The sequence below is a fragment of the Scyliorhinus torazame genome, chromosome 25 (genome assembly GCF_047496885.1).
Source record: "Scyliorhinus torazame isolate Kashiwa2021f chromosome 25, sScyTor2.1, whole genome shotgun sequence".
NCBI classification, from domain to species: domain Eukaryota; kingdom Metazoa; phylum Chordata; class Chondrichthyes; order Carcharhiniformes; family Scyliorhinidae; genus Scyliorhinus; species Scyliorhinus torazame.
In genome coordinates, this window is record NC_092731.1 from 37,306,562 (window position 1) to 37,312,668 (window position 6,107).

Below are 6,107 nucleotides of genomic sequence, written 5' to 3' on the forward strand. Positions count from 1 at the left end.
AGGAGGAAGAATCTCCGGATTCTGGGTCTCCCCGAAGGAGTGGAGGGAGCTGATGCCGGGGCGTATGTGAGCATGATGCTCCATTCGCTGATGGGTGCGGAGGCCTCTCCGAGCCCCCTGGAGCTGGAGGGGGCTCACCGGGTCCTGGCGAGGAGACCCAAGGCTGATGAGCCGCCAAGGGCGATAGTGACAAGGTTCCATCCCTTCGCGGACAAAGAAGGTGTTCTGAGATGGGCCAAGAAGGTGCGGAGCAGTAGATGGGAGAACGCGGTGATCAGAGTCTACCAGGATTGGAGCGCGGAGGTGGCAAGGAGGAGAGCTGGCTTCAACCAGACCAAGGCGGTGCTGAATAAAAAAAGAGTCAGGTTCGCATGCTGCAGCCTGCGCGACTGTGGGTCACTTATCAGGACCGACACCATTATTTTGAAACACCAGAAGTGGCTTGGACCTTTATCCAAACGGAAAAACTGGACTCGAACTGAGGGGCTGTGGTTGTGGGGGGATGTTGGTTGTATACGGGGTTGTAAATAGGGGTAAAGAATACTTCATGGGTGGGATGATGGATGGGGATGTGGGTAGAGTTCTGGTTAAAATTCTTTTTTTTTTCTGTAGACGAGATGGTGGGGAATGTGGGCGTCGGTGCTGGAGGGAGGTGAGACTCGGGGATGAGGGAACTGGGACAATGGCCGCAACAGGAGCTGCGCCACAGGGGGCGGGGCTGGCTCAGGAAAGCGCGGGCTTTTTCCCGCGCTTTCGGGGCGGGGGTTCCCCGTCAGGGGGACTGGAGGGTGCGGGAGGTGCGGGCACGGGACTGGCCTAAGATAGGAGATGGCTAGTCGGCGGGGGTAGCCCCCCAATCCGGCTGATCATGTGGAATGTGAGAGGCCTAAATGGGCTGGTTAAGAGGGCCCGAGTGTTCGCGCACCGAAAGGGACTGAAGGCAGACGTGGTCATGCTTCAGGAGACACATCTGAAGGTGGCAGATCAGGTCAGGTTAAGGAAGGGATGGGTAGGACAGGTGTTCCATTCGGGGCTGGATGCGAAGAATAGAGGGGTGGCAATATTGGTGGGGAAGCGGGTGTTGTTTGAGGCCAAGAACATTGTAGCGGACAATGGAGGCCGATACGTGATGGTGAGCGGTAGGTTGCAGGGGCGGAGGTGGTACTGGTGAATGTATACGCCCCGAACTGGGACGATGCTGGATTCGTGAAACGGATGTTGGGGCGTATTCCAGACTTGGAGGTAGGGGGCTTGATAATTGGTGGGGATTTTAACACAGTGCTGGACCCAGCATTAGATCGTTCCAGATCTAGGACGGTGAAGAGGCCGGTGGCGGCCAAGGTGCTTAGGGGGTTTATGGATCAGATGGGGGGAGTAGATCCGTGGAGAGTTGCCAGGCCTTTGGCCAGAGAATTTTCTTTTTTCTCCCACGTACATAAGGCCTACTCCCGGATAGATTTTTTTGTTCTGGTCAGGGCATTGATCCCGAAAGTGGAGGGAACGGAGTATTCGGCCATAGCCATCTCAGACCACGCCCCGCATTGGGTGGAGCTAGAGCTGGGGGAGGAGAGGGACCAACGTCCGTTGTGGCGGTTGGATGTGGGACTGCTGGCAGATGAGGAAGTGTGTGGGAGGGTGCGGGGGTGCATTGAAAGGTATCTGGAGGCCAACGACAACGGGGAGGTGCAGGTAGGAGTAGTATGGGAGGCGCTGAAGGCGGTGGTCAGGGGAGAGTTAATCTCCATCAGGACTCATAGGGTGAAGAGAGAGGGCAGGGAAAGGGAGAGGATAGTGGGGGAGATTTTAAGGGTGGACAGGAGATATGCAGAGGCTCCTGATGAGGGACTACTCAGGGAGAGGCGAAGTCTCCAGACGGAGTTCGACCTGTTGACCACAGGGAAGGCAGAGGCACAGTGGAGGAAGGCACAGGGGGTGATATATGAATATGGGGGAGAAGGCGAGTCGGATGCTGGCACACCAGCTCCGTAAGAGGATGGCAGCGAGGGAAATAGGTGGAATCAAGGATGGCAGGGGAACTACGGTGCGGAGTGCGGTGAAGGTGAATGAGGCATTTAAGGCCTTTTATGAGGAACTGTACAGGTCCCAGCCCCCAGGGGGAAAAGAGGGGATGTGACGATTCTTGGACCAACTGAGGTTCCCCGAGGGTGGAGGAGCAGGAGGTGGCTGGTTTGGGGGCGCCAATTGGGTTGGAGGAGCTGGTTAAAGGGACTGGGGAGCATGCAGGCAGGGAAGGCCCCAGGGCCCGGATGGGTTCCCAGTGGAGTTTTATAGGAAGTATGCAGACCTGTTATTCCCGTTGCTGGTGAGGACCTTCAATGAGGCAAGGGAGGGGGGGGACCCTGCCCCCGACAATGTCGGAGGCGACGATCTCTTTGATCTTGAAGCGGGATAAGGACCCACTGCAATGTGGGTCGTATAGACCGATCTCACTCCTCAACGTAGATGCTAAGCTGATGGCAAAAATGTTGGCTACGAGGGATTGAGGACTGTGTCCCGGGGGTGATTCACGAGGACCAGACAGGATTCGTAAAGGGGTAGGCAGCTAAACACCAATGTGCGAAGGCTCCTAAATGTGATAATGATGCCATCGGTGGAGGAAGAGGCGGAGATAGTGGCAGCCATGGACGCGGAGAAGGCCTTTGACCGAGTAGAGTGGGAGTATCTCTGGGAAGTGTTGAGGAGGTTTGGGTTCGGGGGAGGGTTTATTAGTTGGGTTAAGCTCCTGTATAAAGCCCCGGTGGCGAGTGTGGTCACGAACCGGCGGAGGTCGGAGTATTTCCGGCTGTATCGAGGGACGAGGCAGGGGTGCCCCCCTATCTCCTCTGCTGTTTGCATTGGCAATTGAACCATTGGCCATGGCGTTAAGGGAGTCGGGGAAATGGAAGGGGGTTGTCCGAGGGGGAGAGGAACATCGAGTGTACGCAGTACGCAGACGACCTGTTGCTGTATGTGGCGGATCCAGTGGAGGGGATGGTTGAGGTAAAGCAGATCCTACGGGAGTTTGGAGACTTTTCGGGCTATAAGCTCAACGTGGGAAAGAGTGAGCTCTTTGTGGTGCATTCCGGGGGATCAGGGAAGAGGGATAGACGACCTTACCGTTGAGGAGGGCGGAAAGGAGCTTTCGATACTTGGGGATTCAGGTAGCTAGGAGCACTGCACAAACTTAATTTGACGCGGCTGGTGGAACAGATGGAGGAGGATTTTAAAAGGTGGGACATGTTGCCACTCTCGCTGGCGGGCAGGGTACAGTCGATTAAAAATGGTGGTCCTCCCGAGGTTTCTTTTTGTGTTCCAGTGCCTTCCAATCGTGATCACCAAGGCCTTTTTTAAGAGGGTAGGCAGGTGCATTATGGGATTTGTGTGGGCAAATAAGACCCCGAGGGTAAGGAGGGGGTTCCTGGAGCGTAGCAGAGATAGAAGGAGGGTTGGCGTTGCCGAATCTGGGTGGCTACTACTACTGGGCAGCCAACGTGGCGATGATCCGTAAGTGGGGTGATGGAGGGAGAGGGGGCGGAGTAGAAGAGGTTGGAGATGGCGTCCTGCAAAGGAACGAGCCTGAGGGCGCTGGTGACGGCGCCGCTTGCCCGCTCTCGCCGACCGACAAGGTACACCACGAGCCCGGTGGTGGCGGCAACGCTAAAGATCTGGGGGCAGTGGAGACGACACAGGGGAACGCTGGGAGCCTCGGTGTGGTCCCCGATCAGGGGTAACCATCGGTTTTGTCCCAGGAAGGATGGACGGGGGGTTTCAGAGCTGTGCATCGGGCAGGGATTAGAGGAATGGGGGACCTGTTCATCGATGGGACGTTTGCGAGCTTTGGGGCGCTGGAGGAGAAATTTGGACTACCCCCGGGAAATGCCTTCAGGTACATGCAAGTGAGGGCGTTTGTGAGGCGGCAGGTGAGGGAATTCCCGCTGCTCCTGGCACAGGAGATTCAAGACAGGGTGATCTCGGGTGTATGGGTCGGGGAGGGCAAGGTGTCGGCGATATACCATGAGATGAAAGAAGAGGGGGAGGCTTTGGTGGAGGAGCTGAAAGGTAAATGGGAAGAGGAGCTGGGGGAGGAGATTGAGGTGGGGCTGTGGGCTGATGCCCTAAGTAGGGTTAATTCCTCTTCCTCATGTGCCAGGCTTAGCCTGATACAGTTTAAGGTAGTGCACAGAGCGCATATGACGGGGCGAGGCTGAGTAGGTTCTTTGGGGTGGAGGACAGATGTGGGAGGTGCTCAGGAAGTCCAGCGAACCATGTCCATATGTTTTGGTCATGCCCGGCACTGGAGGGGGTTCTGGAGTGGAGTTGCGGGAATAGTATCTAAGGTGGTGAAAAGTCCGGGTCAAGCCAAGCTGGGGGCTAGCACTATTTGGAGTAGTGGACGAGCCGGGAGTGCAGGAGGCGAAAGAGGCCGGTATTCTGGCCTTTGCGTCCCTAGTAGCCCGGCGAAGGATCTTGTTAATGTGGAAAGAGGCAAAGCCCCCCAGCGTGGAGGCCTGGATAAATGATATGGCAGAGGTTATCAAGTTGGAGAGGATAAAGTTTGCCTTGAGCGGGTCTGCGCAGGGGTTCTACAGGCGGTGGCAACCGTTCCTAGACTATCTCGCGGAGCGTTAGATGAAGGCTCGGACAGCAGCAACAGCAACCCGGCGGGGGGCGGGCGGGGGGGGGGGGGGGGGGGGGGGGGGGGCCGGGGGAGGAGGGGGGGGATATCTTTTGTTGGGGGGGGGCGGAGAGGAGGGAGGGAGGGGGGAAGGTTTTTTTTTTCTGGGGGGCATTTGAGCAAGAAAACACATGAATGATGATCCGGAAAACTGACATGTACGGGAGGAATCCGATGTACAAAGTTCTGTATCATATTGACTTGCCATGTTCATGTCTTGCTATGCAAGCTTTCTTTCTTTTTTGTTGCGGTGGGGGGGTGGGGGGTTTGTTTGTATGGTTGAAAATTTTGTTAAAAAACTCTTAATAAACATTTTTAAAATAAGAGATGGCACACTCAAGGACGTTAGATGGAGCCTTACAATTAACATTTGCGGACGAGGGAAGGAAAAGTTAATTAACACAAGCTCATACTCTCTCTCTCTCTCTCCACCCCCCCCTCTCTTTCCTCCCCCCCCCTCTCTCTCTCTCTCTCTCCACCCCCCCCCTTTCTCCTTCCCCCCCCCCCCCCCCCCCCCCCCCCCCCGCCCAACTGCAATCCCATAACCAAATGCGTGAACAATGTCAGACTTGATTCAGGTGCCAACCATCATTTTGAGTAGCCTTCCAACGCAGACTTTTTAGGCTCACGTGAAGTATGACTCGTTAAACACATCCTCTTGTTCAAATTCCTCCATGGTCTCATCCCTTTCTCTAATCTTCCCCCGACCAAACTGTTCAAGTACGCTTCTTCGTACAAATCTGACCTCTTCTACATCTCCCCAAACACCCAGTCGACTATGATGTGGTGATGCCGGCGTTGGGACTGGGGTGGGGCACAGTAAGAAGTCTTACAACACCAGGTTAAAGTCCAACAGGTTTATTTCGAATCACTAGCTTTCGGAGCGTGAACCAGGTTCATTCACCTGATGAGAGAGCTGCGCTCCGAAAGCTACACCCTGACTGAGAGATGTCGAAAAGGAGAACCCTCCAATTTGTCATCCCCTCTGCCTCACGAGCCAACATGAAGCCACAAAACCTGGTTCCAGTCGGCACTCCTTCCCCACAATATAGAATGCAAACGGAACGGGGAAATATTTATGTACTGGGAAGATGGCAGCATAGTGGTAATGTCACTGGACTGATACTCCACAGACCCAGGCTAATGCTCTGGTGGCATGGGTTCAAATCCCACCACGGCAGCTGGTGGGGAATTTAAATTCACATCAAATAAAACCTGGAACGGTGACCATCGATTGTTTTAAAAATCCGTCTGATCACTCGTGTCCTTCCAGGAAGGAAATCAGCCGTCATTACCCGGTCTGGCCCGACATGCGACTCCAGATCCACAGCCAATGTGCCCCTTAACAGCCCCTCTGAAATGGAGCAAGCTCAAGGGCAATTAGGGATGGGCCTGCCCTGGCGGTGGCCACACCTCAATCCATTGCATGGTT